At 36.3% G+C, this 16750-nt stretch overlaps 1 non-coding gene across 1 annotated transcript; it reads left to right on the top strand.

Moving 5' to 3' along the window:
- Positions 1-14475: 14475 nt before the first annotated feature.
- Positions 14476-14582, top strand: LOC128279721 (small nucleolar RNA R71). The gene has a single exon (XR_008269918.1). It is a non-coding gene; the product is annotated as a small nucleolar RNA R71 (small nucleolar RNA).
- Positions 14583-16750: the final 2168 nt, after the last annotated feature.

Genomic DNA, 16750 nt, shown 5'->3' with positions numbered 1-16750 from the left:
CTAAATGTGAAGCTTGCTAATGATGCATGCAATGATGGATTGACTACTCTTGAAACTTCTTTGTACCAATTTTAAGTAAGACATTGAGTTTTTTTTTGTTTAACCATGATTGAAGTTGAAAGGGCATGATTGTGATGTATTCGCCATGATGCATTCATGAGCATGGTTCATGCTTCTTGCATGTTAGTTAAAATTTGTGTTTTGGATGGCTATGGACACCTTGAAATTCGGCCTTGCACTTATATGTGTATATATGATTGCACATGATATTTTGATTATGAAGAAAGTGATGAATATGTTGTTTAAAGAAGAAGTTTGTTGAAGAATGTTGTGAAATTTGCATGTACATTCGCCTAGTACACATATGATGTGAAAATCTTGCAATTTATTTTGATTTTATGCAAGAATGACTAAGCATAATCGGCCACATGAGGGGAATTATTGTGCATGCATTCGGTTAGAGGCAAGCTTAATGATGCCTATTCTTGACTTAGGTAATCGGCTACCTTGTTGTGAGCTAAGGCCGAATGTGTGCGTAGTTAAAGAAAATTGACTAAAGTGCTTAGTTATGTGATGTTGAATCAATGATATGTGTATTCGGCCAAGGCTAGCAAGCGAGACTTTAATAAATTGAATTTGTTTGAATTAGCTTAAGAGCTTAGAGGGCCACAATTGGATAAGGGGAAGGAAAAAGTGATCGAATAGCCGTCAAAGCCGTTCGACAACATCCGAGGTAAGTCCTCAAGAAATGACCCTACTCGAATTATGTGAAATGAAAAATTGATGTGTAATGACTATTGATTTATGTGTGTATGAGTATTTGAATGATACCGGGCTAAGTTCAAGGCGATTATGCTAGTGATATGTTTGTGTTTGAGCCTTAGTAACGAAAATGAAATATGAATGGGAAATGATTATTGATGTATCTATGTGCATGAGCAATTGAATGATATCCGGCTAAGTCCCAAGACATTTATGCTGGTAATTACATCCGGTTAAGACCAAGGCAATTGTGCTAGTGACTACATCCGGCTAAGACCAAGGCATTTGTGCAAATTGTGAAATCCGGGTTAAGTCCCGAAGGCCTTTGTGCGGGTTACCATAACCGGGCTATGTCCCAAGGCGTTTGAACGAGTAGCTATATCCGTTAAACTCGAAGGTATGTGATTTGAAAATTATAAGCTTGCTGGAAAATTTTCAGCTAATGCACTTGTGAAACTTCCCAATAACAAGGTATGTGTGTGTGTGCTTTATGCGCTAGGAGTAAGAGCGTATGAATATTCGCTCCTATGATGGAACGAGTTATCGCCTTAACGAAGCCGTTATTTGTGTATGAACATAAGAGTTGGGATGGTGAAGTAAGTATGATTATGTGAATGTGTATTAATGAAATGATTCATTTGGCTATGTGAATGTAATGCTTTGGTTAAAGCTGATTTTATTGCTTGAGACTTACTAAGCATAAAAATGCTTACTCCGTTGCTTTGGCTCTCTGTTTTATAGATTTTGCTCGGTAGCAATCGGATTCGGGATCATTAAAGTCGAAGTCATCTACACTATCAAAGCCTCCATTTTGGTATAATTTTGGTTGAACTTTGAAATGGCATGTATAGGACTACCCTAATGTTGAAGGTCATGTACCTTTCGGTTTTGTGTAAGCTTGGATAGCCATGCGAAAATGGCTTATATACAATTTTAGTATGATTCTATAATAGTTTGTATGATAATCATTATGGGGTATGAAATTGTTTGAAAGGATTAGCCATTGAATGGTTAATCATAATCACACTTTGTGCTATGTGTGCAAAAGGGTCATTTGAATCGTGGAAATCATGAAATAGGTAATGGTTACTTTGAAAACAGATGCTGGCAGCAGCAGTGGTGTGGTTTTGAAAAATCACCAAAATTTGTAGGAATGGTATTAAATAGTGAATAAATTATGTAAATGAACCTTAATGAGTCTACTTCATGTGGAATAAACGAAACAGTCATAGGAGTTACATGTTAAGAGATATTAAAGCTATTGTGAGATAGGGCCAGAACGGTTTCTGGGTCCCCTTTCGCAACTTTAAAAATTTATTATAAATTATCCAGAAAGAATTAGGAGTCATGCCTTATATGTACAGATTCCATTTTCAGTCTAGTTTCATTAGAAACAAACGGCACCAGTATTAAAGCCCTGTACAGAGAGATATTCAAGTTGTAACGCGCGAAGGTCAGAGCAGTCAATCCCTGTAACATGGGTGACTTTAACTAATAAACTGTACCAATTGGCCCAACAAAAAATTCTAGAAATAAATCCATGGATGGATATATGAGTCTAAATTCAGGGAAAATTTACGGAATCAGTTTCCGAGTTTTGAAACTCGAGATATGATTTTTAAGGTGACAGTGACGCAGATTTCCAGCCTGTCTGGAAATGTCAAATTGGTGGGTGAAATATGTGGATTTGGCTTGTTAACCCCTCGTGTCCGACACCGGCGATGGTCTCGGGTTCGGGGTGTTACATCATGAGAAATGATTTTAGTTTATGATGCACATTTAGTGAAGATGTAAATAGGTAATTCATGCTTATGAGAATGTTTTGTGATGACCTTGTGATTATAGGTCTATACTTATGAAGTATGAATATGTAACCTTACCAATAGGGTGAAAATGAATTAATATGGTGTGATAAACGTAGTATCGTTAATTTACACTAAAACAGTTTTGGACAGCAGCCATAGTTCGACTTTAAAAATCCACGAAAATTTGTGAAAATTGAGTTAGAGGTTGAATAAAATATGAAATTAAAGCCTAATAAGTCTAATTTCACATGGATGAAATGATGTAAGCAAAAGAGTTTCATATTATGAAATATTTTAATTGATGTGAGATAGATTCAGAATGACTTCGAAATCCCCTGTTCTAATTTGATAAAATCATTGAAATGTTTACAAAACTAGTTATGAGTTATAATTTATATGATTAGAATTATTAATGAGTCTATTTTCAAGATAAATAGACAAGAACATCATTCGAGGCCTGTATTATGAGATAATTAATTTTTAGTGAAGAGGGGTCAGAACTGTCAGACAACGAAAAAGGGGTAAATTTAAGGAATAAACTGTACTAATTGGCCAAACCAAAAATTCTGAAAATTTTATGGTAAGAATATATGTAAGTCTAGTTCCAAGGAAAATTAGAGGAACTTAATTTGGAGTTTTGTAGCTCCAGATATATATAATTTAATGACTGTGACTTGAGAAAATAGCTTGACTGAAACATGAGTAAAAATGCAAATAGGGTTGTATTACCATGAGAAGCAAGTGGATAAATTGCTTATTATTTTCAGACGGTCTTACTAAGCTATAAATCTTACTCCCTTCCTTTCCTGTCCTTTAGTGTTTTCAGGTTAGCTTGGAGTTGGAGATTGTCGGAGGCAGCATCACACTATCAAGTCACTATCTTTGGAATAATGAAGTATATATTAGAAATTTCAAGTGAGTGGCATGTATAGAGATCTAGTTGATTGACATGTATTATTTTGCTTTGGCCAAATGTGTTGGCTTATATTGAGTTATATGTATACGGCCATGAGATGTGGCTCATTTTAATTATGGCTTGTAAGCCTAGCTATTCATGTCATGTCTAATGTTTATAATGCGATTATGTTTGTTTTCCATGCATGGTTAGTAATATGACATGTCTATTGGATGTATGCTCTATGACCAATTGAGGTGGTCATAGCCATGTAGTAATCGCACATTATAAACACAACGTGATAATGATTGAACATGAGTGCTTGATGGATAATTTGGTAACCATAGTATGATGGTAAAAGTGGTCAATAAGAAATCTACACTTGGTATTGCATGAGTAGATGTGTTACTTATAAGAGGACATGTTAATGTTAAGAATATGTCTTAATAAAGAGTGTTTAATCACTAAAATGATGCCATGATTTGCGATTTTGATGTGCATAAGGCTGTAAGAGATTATGGGTAACATGAAGGCTTGGAAAGTGTTGGCCACACGGGCTGAGACAAGGTCATGTGTCTCAACCGTGTGAGGGACACGGCCTGGAGACACGGGCGTATAGCCCGGCTGTGTGGTTCGAGGTGCATGCTGACGTCATAAACAGATAGTTACATGACCTGAGGACACAGGCGTGCCAAAGGCACACGGGCGTGTCCCTATGTCCACACGAGAGTGTGACCCTATTTCATAGGAAAATTTTCTAAGTTTTCTTGAAACTCTTCAAAGTTCTTGGGTAAGTCCCGAATCAATTCCGATGAATGTTTTTGGCTTCGTAGACCCAAATAAATGACAACATGCATGTGTTTGAAAGGTTTTGAATTAAAAGAGATTTTAGGGCCCGATTTTTGCATGAATGTGTATGTTTAAGTCCGGTAATGCCTCGTACCCTGTTCCGATGTTGGACATGGGTAAGGGGTGTTACAATGAGTTTAATTCTATGGCAACGTTTGACGACGTCTTAGTAAGCAAGAAATCCCAATCGAACCTTAGGAATAGATTAGGATACATTTGACATGTCACTAGGGTATTATGTTATGTGATTCGGGTGCTGGTCCTGTACGTCTTATCGGTAGCTGAGTATACCGACATATGTTGCGGTTATTTGACAGCTTGTGTGAGCAGCACTGTGTAGCCAAATCTTGACTGATAGCTTGTGTGAGCAGGGTTGCTGATGGATCGAAAGCGAGCAATTATGTATTATGAGATAGAGGTAGCAATGGCTACATATGTAGCACTTTATGTGCAAGTTTTCCTGAGTATCTGAAATTGTCATTCCAAACAGTTCATTGGGTATGCCAAAGATAAGAATTTAATATAAAACTATTACGAGACAGTTTTAGGTATGTGCTTAAAACTTACGACTATTAAATTCGTGAAATAATGAATCCAAGGTAAGTTTGTGATGGAATGAATTATGATTATGATATTATGGTAAATTACATTGTGTTATCTTAAATTATTTGAATGTGAAATGTATGGTAAGATTTGCTTATTTCTTACATATAAGCTTACTAAGCTATATAGCTTACTCCGTTTATTTTCCATGTTTTATAGTGTTGCCAAGCTAGCTCGGATTTGGGGATCGTCAGAGATTTGCCTCACAGTATCAAAACTATCATTTTGGGTATTGATGAAATTTAGCATTTTGAGTGTATGGCATGTATAGAGACTTAGTTATTTTGTTATAGGTGTCATTATGAATTTAGCCAAATGTATTGGCTTGTAATTGTCAAAGGTTTGATGTGGCACTTGGCCATGTAACTTGGCTCATTTTGGTTGAATTGGTTGTAAGCTTATATGTTATATATATGCATGTATGTGCCAATGCCTTGTTGGTGATATGGTTTTTCAATGCTTGGTAAATGGTTGAATGTGGCTGTTTGGTTTTGTTGTGGAATGATTAAGTTGGTATTTTGATATGTTAGAAGACTTAAACAAAACTTTGCTTGAAGAAGGTATTGGTATTGATACTTGTGGTTGTGAGATTGGTATGATTTGGTTTGGTAGAATATGATATTGTAAGTATGCCATGAATTGTGCCATTGAATGGGTGTAAGTATAGGTGTAAATGAGGTTGACAAATGGCTTGGTAAATAGCTTTTATTTTGTCCACACGGGTAGACACACAGGCATGTGTCTAGGCCATGTGTGAAACACAATCTGCCCCATGAGCATATGTTTCAGCCGTGTGTCCCCTGCACCTTAATTTTGAAAAACAGAATGCTCAAGATTGAGCACACAAGCTGAGACACAGGCTTGTGTTTTAGCCGTGTGATCGTGTGATTCGTAACAAGTAATAAATATTTATAATGAAGATCAAACCTAGACTAACTATTATCACGACGAAAAGGCAAGCGCACCTATCGAACAATAGTATAGTAATGGCAAGACCGAGATATCGTACCCACGAGAACCAAAAGTACTAGTAATAACTTTTTTTTATTATCTAGCCTAAGAATAAAAGCGTTTGTTTTAATTAACTAATTATTTAAACTAAGAACGCACAGAGAAAAGAATTGGGGAATTGCTTTTGGGAAAATCGATTGACTTGAGACAATACCTAAGGAAAAATCCACCTAGACTTTACTTGTTATTCTGGCTCTGAATCGAACGATTTATTCATTCAACTTGTTCCGTAGAGATTCCTAAGTTATGTTATTATCCCTATTCAAGACTAATATCGTCTAATCTCTAGATTGAATAACTGAGACTTTTCTCTAATTAACACTCTAGGGTTGCATTAACTCGATTTATGGATCCCCTTATAGGTTTCACCCTAATTCGGCAAAATCTTGTCACCCTATTTCTAGGCGCGCAATCAACTCCGTTTAATTATGGAAAACGTACTCTTAAACAGGGTCTATTCCTCCTTTGAATAAGAGCGTGTCTTGAATCAGTATCCTAGGATATCAAAACAAGAATTAAGAACACATAATTAAGAACAAGTTAAATATTTATCATACGATTCAAAAAATAATAACAAGATTCATCTTAGGTTTCATTCCCCTTAGGTATTTAGGGGATTTAGTTCATAACTAAATAAGAAAACATATCAGAAGAATAAAGAATAAAAAAACATACAAAACCCAACGCTCCAGAAGGGGAATTGAGGAGAGATCTTCAGTCTTGATGATGAATCCGGCTTCTGAGATGGATCAATCGGCTTCCTTGGGGTAATTCCTTACCCCTATTCTCTGTCTCCCCTTTTTCTCCTCCTCTTGTGCGTATTTATAGGCTTTGGAATGCCTAGAAACCCTCCAAAGTGGCCTTTTCTGAATTGGACTTAACTTGGGCTCAGCAGGGACACGCCCGTGTGACACGGCCGTGTGACGTGATTGCCAGGCCGTGTTTGATTCGTTAAATTGCACACGACCGTATGGGTCAATGGCCAGGCCGTGTGAATCGTGAAAGCCTTGGTCGACACCCTCGAAAGACACAGGCGTATGAGCTGCCCGTGTGGCAAGGCTTAGGCCGTGTCATCTTCTCCTTTTGACTCTTGGTGCTCTCCTGAGTACAAAACATGAAATTAAAGCATTAGGAGGATCGAATTCATCAATTCTAATGAGAAATCATCTATAAAATGCATTAAACATGGGGTAAAAATATGTATAATTTACAGTTTATCAAATACCCCCACACTTAAGCATTTGCTTGTCCTCAAGCAAAATTCTCAACTCATAATCAAGATAAATTCTTCTTAACTTATAATTCTTATCGATAATATCTCAAAATAATACACAGGTAATCATACATTTAGAGTTCAACTAAAAGAACATAAAAGTTTCAAACATTCCAAGTTTAGTATTTTATTCATGCAAACATGGGTGTCTCCCCACATCTAAGTAATTAGCTTTGATTCAGAATATTACAGCATTTCAAATCCTCACTACATATTCACTCAAATCACTCGAGGTGTTTAAGGACAATAAATGAAGCACTCAATAGTCAATAATGAAAAGTCATTACCATAGGCTTGCATGAAAATCAAATCTCCACCACTATAATTTAAGATGATACATCAATCAAAAGGTCTTTAGAGGGTTGTAATGAGGTTTGGTTAGGGGGTGTGGTCACAAGCTAAAAGAAAGGGTTAGAATTGAGATTGAATTAAAAAATTGCCTAACTAGAAAAAGGGTAAACCTTCACTTGCGTACAACAGAGCTTCTTCTCAGAATTTGGAATTACTAATATGTATACATAGTTTTTTTTTCAAGAACAAGTTAAATAAAAAAAAAAGAAAAACATAGCTAAACAACTTTTATAACTCAGATCTCGATAAAATAGGGATCAAATTAATTTGGGGGATTTCAACAATAATGGGTTAATGGTTAATATTAAGGATAATACAAGGCTTGTTAGGCTCAAGGGGGTTTATTAGGGGTTAATCGTGGAGGTAGGCTTTTCATGGCATGAGTGGGTTAATCCTAAGTGCCTTAATCATTTTGAAATAACAAATCAAATGGTGTGGTCTCGACATGCATAATCAAGCAAGTTCTAGAATAACAGCTCAATACTGACGTACTCAAAGCAATAATAAAAGTGAGCATGAAAGGATGAATAGATGCTTAAAAGGCTAAAAAACCTCACAAAAATTATGGCTTTTTGATGTTTAGACTCGTAAATTCTAATTCAAAGTAATACCTAAACTTGGGGAAACAACCTATAATTTTAATTTCTTAAAAATCAACTTATCATGCTTGATTCTCTAATGTCTTAAAGTTTAAATAATCAATGCATAAATCCCTATGTTTTAATTCAAGATATATCAATCAAAATCATAAATCAATTAAAATTTATCCTAAATATGATATGAGAGCTTTTCAAGAGAACAAGGCAATCATTAATAAATATCCCTCACACTTAAGATATACATTGCCCTCAATGTACAAAGATATATATTAGAGAATAAAAATAAGATAGGGAGAGAAGTGAAACTTCCTATATGATGAATTCCTCGAATTTAGAGTTTTGGAGAGTGATCGGTTTGAGAGTGGAGGAGGATACTCTGGTGGTCGTAGAGGTTCATTAGGCCATAAATCCTGCGCCAAAAGAGTATTATATCTTAGTTGTACCTATGGTCGTGGTCGAGCAGGACATGGCAGTCGTGGAGAACCATTTTTCGGTGGAGTTTTAGTTCCTCTATGGCAATGAGCTTAAGAGCTCTATATAACTGTGATAAAATTAGGAACTTTTTAGGGATATTAGGAAGAATAAGTACTTGAAAAGGAATAGCCGATATTCATGATTAAAAATAAAATTCTAAAATCTAAAGAAACAAAATAAAAAGTAGTTTCAATTAAAAACATAATATAATAAATAAATATTTCTAAACATCTTCTTCGCTAGATGGTTCGCGAGGTGGGACTGGCGAGAAGATGTGGAGGTGCTGACAAATCTGCTGTAGAGTGGCATCAATGTTGTCAAATTGTTGAAAACACTGGTGCTCAAATCGGGTGAGGTGCTCAGAGATGTTAGCATATGAAGCTACCACATGAACTGGGCGAGAAGGTGATGGTGGCTGAGAATAGGGATCAGAGAGTGGAGAAGGGGAGATTTCGGCTAGGGCTTTGGAAAGGAAGAGGAAAATGAACAGTGATTTGCTTATATAGGGGAGGGCCACATGGCTTAGGGCCACGCCCGTGTCCTTATGAGGTTGAGCTCGTGTGTTTCGAATTTTGCAATTTTAGTTCGTGTTTGGCTTGTAACACCCCTTACCCGTATCTGTCGCTGGAACAGGGTACGAGGTATTAACAAATCATAGTACATACTATTAAATAAAACCGAGACAAAAATATGGCATGCAATTAGATCATGAATCATTATAACATATGCCTTTAACAATACTAGCCAATTTCAAAGGTTTCGTACAAAATAATAGGTCAAATGCTATAATTAATATTTTAAACCTAGGCAATTATGACACGTAACAAAATAACTAAGTCTACTATACATGCCATAATTTAAAATGTTCAGTTCAAATACCCAAGAGTATTGATAGTGTAGGCAGATCTTCAACGATCCTTGACTCCTGTGCAAGCTAGACGACACTATAAGACAAAAGAGAGAAAAGAAAGTAAGCTTATAGCTTAGTAAGTAAGTATATAAATAATGAATAAATAATTTAATATGTTTACACAATAACTCAAGTGTATCTACTTTTAATTTCACAATTTACTCCACTTTGGTCAAGCTGTCTCTCCTGCATCATATTCACAAAATAAATCATAACTTGAGTTACAAAACTTGAAATTCAAATCCGTAAAATTTCCCTGAAACTAGACTAATATTACTTCTTACTAAATTTTTCTAGAATTTTTGGTCCAGCCAATTAGTACAGTTTATTAGTTAAAATTTTCCCTATTATACAGCTCGACTGATCTGACCTCTGTTCACTACGAATTTAATTTCTCCCAGTACACAATTCAAATATTCATGAAATTTATTTCATTTAAAACTAGACTCAATAATGAATCTATACATATAAACTATATTTCTTAATAATTTTTTTACAATTTTTCATGATTTTTCAAAGTTAGAACAGGGGATCACATAGTCATTCTGAGCGAGTCACACTCAAATATAAATATCTCATCCTTTACTTTCTCTGTTTCTTTTACATGGAAATAGACTCATTAATATTTAATTTTATATCTCATTCAGCCTCTAATTAAATTCCTACTATTTTTGGTGATTTTTCAAATTCATGTCACTGCGACTTTCCAAAATAGTATTATTACTAATTCACTCTTTCACACTTTCTTTGAATTAACCTCATTTTAACATGCATATCGCAATTCATTTTCACCACATTTCATACATCACAAGTATAGGTCCATGATTACAATATCACCATAAAACCATCCCGTTGAACAATTCGGATCAATCCTCGATACTTGATGGTTTCAGCACACAGCCCCACCATCATATTTCATATAATTTGGCTCTCTTGTACACATGGTGAACACTTAGTACCACCCATGTGACCTAGCCAATTTATCTCGTAGCTTTCTTGTCTACATGGTGTCCTTTACATGGAATCACACATGCGACCTAGCTACATTTATCCTCTCCTGTAGCTCTTTTGTCTACATGGGATACATCCCGTATCACACATGCGACCTAGCTACTACGTAGTATCTCGTAGGTCTCTTGTACACATGAAGTGCAATCAGCACCATACATGTGACCTAGCTATGTTTCATCTATATTATTCAATCTTTTCGAAAGTTCAACCGGGATTTCTCTTGCTATTACTTATTTTCATTCTTCCAATAGTCGATTTATGATTCAAAATCAACTAAAATATATAAAATAGGCTGAAATATAAAAATGTAAATGGAGTTAATGTATTATTTACATACAAACTTACCTCGGTGCAAAATATGGAAATTTTGCAATTTAGTCCAAAACATTTTCCTTCCCCCATTCGAGGTCGATTCCACGCCTTTCTTGATCTATAACAACACATTTAGCTCATTTAACACTCATACTATTTATTTCAATCCAAAAATCACATTATGGAAAAATTACATTTTTGCCCCCTAACTTTTACAAAATTATGATTTTTCCCCTAGGCTCAAAAATTTAATTTCAGCCCTTATTCTTATGTTTTATGACATGCTGAACATTTTTCTCTTCTATGAAAACATCAAATTCTCACTCTAACATGCACTTATGAGCATTAGGTATTTTTACCGATTATATTGTTTTGCTCGTTTTCACTAAAAATCGCTTAGAAAAGATCATTCTCCTAACCTCAAACATTCATATTCTACCATAAAACATCAAAATACATGCATATCATTCATGGGTAAATTTTTAAATGTAAACCCTAACTCAAAATAATGGTAGAAATAGGTAAACCGAGCTACGAGGATTTCAAAAATGTAAAGAACATTAAAAACGGGGATTGAATGCACTTACTATTGAGCTTGAAAGCTTGAAACAAACCCTAGCTATGGAGAACATGCAATTTTCGGCCAAGCTAAATGAAAATGAACATATTTTTGTGTTATTTTTCCCATTTTATTTCATTTAATATGCAAATGACCAAAATGCCCTTACTACTAAACTTTCTAAAAATTCCATCCATGTCCAAATTTTTGTCCATATAAAGTATAATGGTCTAATTTCCATTTAAGGACCTCTATTTAAAACCCCCATTTCAATCAAGTACTTTATGAACTAGAACACACACATTTTTCACCTATTTCAATTTAGTCCTAAACGTCAAATTAAACACCCAATCGATGAAATTTCGCAACGAAATTTTCACACAATTATGCAATCATAATATAAACACTAAAACTTAATTAAAAAAATATTTTTTTCAACCTCAGATTCGTGGTTTCGAAACCACTGTTTCATTTTGGCTTTAAATCGGGTTGTTACATGGCTGCTATCCCACGCCCGTGTTTCTTGGGCGTGTGTGGTACACGGCCATATGGCACGGCGGTGTCTAGCTGTGTTCGTTTCTCCCCCGCTCATGTTAAGGTACCACGCCCTTGTATTGTTATCCACGGCTTAATGGCATGGGCATGTCTCACGCTTGTGTCGAAGAAACAGAATCAAGCCTTGTTCCTGGCATGCCTGTGGGTTTCCATTCCCACACCCGTGTACGTATCAAATTCACCCACGGGCATGTCACATGGCCGTGGAGATTTATCGCACCCCATGGTTTGGGGAAATAATGTCTTACTTCAACACGACCGTATCACACGGCCGTGTCTCTTCCTCTGTTTGGCCACGACTTTAGGCACGCTCGTGTGCCTGGCCGTGTGTGCTGAAAAAACTTTGCAATTCAAAGATTAAGTTAATTGATTCGAAGTGTGAGAAAATAAAAATAAAGAAATCAAAATATGTTAGTGCTCGGGTTGCCTCTCGAGAAGCGCTTATTTATAGTCTAAGCTCGACTTACCTCTTCGTTGAATGGTCAGGGTGGTTAGAGGAGTTCATACTCCTCATTCCTGTTGTTAATTTTAAAATAAGGTTTTAAACGGGTGTTGTTTACCTTAAAAGTACCGAACTTGGGATGACTCAGCTCCACTGTACCGAATGGAAAAATGCTAAGTATGGTAAGAGGGATTTCCTCATTTGGTGTGGTAGTGACAATGTGAGGATCAACGGCATCTAGTAAGACTGTATTGCCAACCTTAAGTTGATTAGGAGAGGTATCGGGCTTGTTTTTGCGTAGTTTCGGTTTATCATGTGTTCTCGATTTGTGTTCTCGCCATTCGTCTAGCTCCTCTATCCGTAGTCTTCATTCTTCATGGACATTTTTGTTCTCTTCGTGATAGTAGCGCACTGTCTCTTTTGTCTTGGTTCGTAGAAGTTCCTGCAAGGACGATTGAATATTAGTTTTATCATTGACAGGTTTTATAGCATTAGCTTGAGTCTTAGAGGTTTTGACTGAGTCGCGTGCTTGGAGTGTTACTGTGTCGTCACCTGCACGAAGTGTTAGCTCTCCTGTGCCTACATTAATAATGGTTTTGGCAGTTGCTAAAAATGGTCGTCCTAAAATTAATGGTACCTTGTTATCCTCATCCATATCTAAGACAACGAAGTCTACTGGGTAAATAAATTTATCAATTTTAACGAGAACATCTTCAATAATACCCTTAGGAAATCTAACTGTTTTGTCAGTCAATTGTATGCTCATCCTAGTCTGTTTAGGTTTACCGAGGCCTAGTCGTTTAAATATTTTATACGGCATAACATTTATACTTGCTCCTAGATCAGCTAAGGTATTATTCACAGATAGACTACCAATTAAACAAGGAATTGTAAAACTCCCTGGATCTTTTAATTTGTTAGGCAGCTTATTCTTTAGAATAGCTGAGCAGACTGCATTGAGTTCCACATGCGATGTAGTGTCTAATTTCCTTTTATTACTCAGATGCGAAAGAACTTCAATAAAGGGTAAGTTAATATGTAATTTCTTTAAGAGTTTGACAAACTTACCGAATTGTTCTTCTATTCTATCTTTCGTCATCGCTTTAGGATATGGCACACGAGGTTTATGATTTGTACTTACCTGTTTGGGATCATTATTGTTTACCTCTTCTCGTCCTTTGTTCATCGCGTTGTCTTGCTGTAATTCTGGCTCACGTGTAATGAATCCTTCCTTATCTTGGGCATTAATTGCATTGAGGTGTTCCCTTGGATTAGGTTCAGTATTACTTGGTAGGCTACCTTTTGGTCATTCGGAGATTAGTTTGGACAGCTGGCCTATCTGAGTTTCGAGTCCTTGGATCGATGCTTGTTGATTCTTAAGTGCTATTTCAGCATTTTGGAAATGGGTTTCTGACACCGAGATGAATTTAGAAAGCATCTCTTCAAGGTTTGGTTTTTTCTCCTGTTGATAAGGTGGCTATTGAAAACCCTGATGATTTTATGGCTTTGGATTTCCTTGACCTCCCCAGGAAAAATTGGGGTGGTTCCTCCAACCTTCATTATAAGTATTATTGTATGCACACCTCCAACCTGTATAGTTGTAATAATAACTTCAATCCTCCAACCTCCAACCTACAACTGAGGAGGTGTTACCCATATAGTTGACTTGTTCTCCTTCAAGTGTTACCCATATAGTTGACTTGTTCTTCTTCAGTTGTAGGATTGAAGGATTGGTATTCTGTATGCACACCTCCTCTGCTTGAGTCACACCTCATTACTGGATGTACCTGCGTAGAACCAAGTAAACCGTCAATCTTTTTATTGACAAGTTCTACCTGATTAGAGAGAATGGTGACTAAATTGATGTTATAAACGCCGGCTGTTTTTGTTGGCTTTGTCCTCATAACTTGCCACTGATAGTTATTCAGTGACATCTCCTCTATAAATTCATTGGCATCTCCCGGTGTTTTATTGTTGATGGTTTCGCCAGCAGCTGCATTAATCATTTGTCTTGTCGAGGGATTCACACCATTGTAGAATGTTTGAACTTGCAGCCAAAATGGTAACCCATGGTGAGGACACCTTCTCAGTAAGTCATTGTATCTCTCCCATGCATTGTAAAGTGTTTCTAAATCCATCTGCACAAAAGAAGAGATATCATTACGTAATTTGGCCGTTTTAGCTGGCGGAAAATATTTTAGTAAAAATTTCTCGGTCATTTGTTCCCAAGTAGTGATAGACCCTCGTGGTAACGAGTTCAACCACTGTTTAGCTTTGTTTCTCAGTGAAAAGGGAAATAACCAAAGACGAATGGCATCATCAGAAACGCTATTGATTTTGAATATATCATAAAATTCAAGAAATTTTCCAAGTGCGTGTTGGGATCCTCATCCTGCAAACAATCAAACTGAACAAACTGCTGTATCATCTGAATTGTGTTAGGTTTTAGTTTGAAATTATTTGCAACAATAGCAAGTCTAACAATACTAGACTCAGTTCCTGTTAAAGAAGGCTTAGCATAATCATACATAGTACATGGAGTAGGATTTTGATTAGCTACAATTGCAGGAGGCAGCTGATCGCCTGGGTTTTCAGCCATCTCGTTGGTTGGGGTTTGAGTATTGTTTTCTCGTTCGTTCTCCGTGTAGCATAAACTACGCCTTATTTCTCTTTGATTTTTGCAAATTGTACGATCGAGTTCTTCGTCAAAGAGTAATGGTCCTGATGGGTTTCTTCAAGTCATAAACTATAAAAACCTGCCAAGAGAGAGAAAAAAAGTAAATTAATAAATAATAAATAATATAAAATTGCAAGAAAAATAAATGGCTAAAGTAATAAAAATTTAGTGTTCCTAATATTTCAGATCCTCGGCAACGGCGCCAAAAACTTGATCGCGTGATTCGTAACAAGTAATAAATATTTATAATGAAGATCAAACCTAGACTAACTATTATCACGACGAAAAGGAAAGCGCACCTATCGAACAATAGTATAGTAATGGCAAGACCGGGATATCGTACCCAAGGGAACCAAAAGTACTAGTAATAACTATCTTTTTATTATGTAGCCTAAGAATAAAAGGGTTTGTTTTAATTAACTAATTATTTAAACTAAGAATGCATAGAGAAAAGAATTGGGGAATTGCTTTTGGGAAAATCGATTGACTTGAGACAATACCTAAGGAAAAATCCACTTAGACTTTACTTGTTATTCTGGCTTCGAATCGGACGATTTATTCATTTAACTTGTTCCGTAGAGATCCCTAAGTTATGTTATTATCTCTATTCAAGACTAATAATGTCTAATCCCTAGATTGAATAACTGAGACTTTTCTCTAATTAACACTCTAGGGTTGTATTAACTCGATCTATGGATCCCCTTATTAGGTTTCACCCTAATCTGGCAAAATCTTGTCACCCTATTTCTAGGCGCGCAATCAACTCCGCTTAATTATGACAAATGTACTCTTAGGCAGGTCTATTCCTCCTCCGAATAAGGCGTGTCTTGAATCAAGTATCTGGGATATCAAAACAAGAATTAAGAACACATAATTAAGAACAAGTTAAATATTTATCATACGATTCAGAAAATAATAACAAGATTCGCCTTAGGTTTCATTCCCCTTAGGTATTTAGGGGATTTAGTTCATAACTAAATAAGAAAACATCTCAGAAGAATAAAGAATACAAAACATAAAGAAAACCCAACACTCTAGAAGGGGAATTGAGGAGAGATCTTCAGTCTTGATGATGAATCCGGCTTCTGAGATGGATCAATCGGCTTCCTTGGGGTAATTCCTTACCCCTCTTCTCTGTCTCCCCTTTCTCTCCTCCTCTAGTGCGTATTTATAGGCTTTGGAATGCCTAGAAACCCTCGAAAGTGGCCTTTTCCAAATTAGACTTAACTTGGGATCAGCAGGGACACGCCCGTGTGACACGGCCGTGTGACGTGAGTGTCAGGCTGTGTTTGATCCGTTAAATTACACACGGCCATGTGGGTCATTGGCCAGGCCATTTGAATCGTGAAAGCCTTGGTGGACACCCTCGAAAGACATGGGCATGTGAGCTGTCCGTGTGGCAAGGCTTAGGCCGTGTCATCTTCTCGATTTGGTCCATTTTGTCCCTTTTTGGCTCGTTTTTGACTCCTTTTGACTCTTAGTGCTCTCCTGAGTAAAAAACATTTAATTAAAGCATTAAGAGCATTGAATTCACCAATTCTAATGAGAAATCATCTATAAAATGCATTAAACATGGGGTAAAAATATGTATAATTTACGGTTTATCACCATATGAGGGACATGGCCTCAGGCACAGGTATGTGGCCCGGGCGTGTGAAGTCT

Source organism: Gossypium arboreum, chromosome 8 (assembly GCF_025698485.1).
Source record: "Gossypium arboreum isolate Shixiya-1 chromosome 8, ASM2569848v2, whole genome shotgun sequence".
In the NCBI taxonomy this organism is placed as follows: Eukaryota; Viridiplantae; Streptophyta; class Magnoliopsida; order Malvales; family Malvaceae; genus Gossypium; species Gossypium arboreum.
This window is presented reverse-complemented; position numbering and strand designations above follow the sequence as displayed.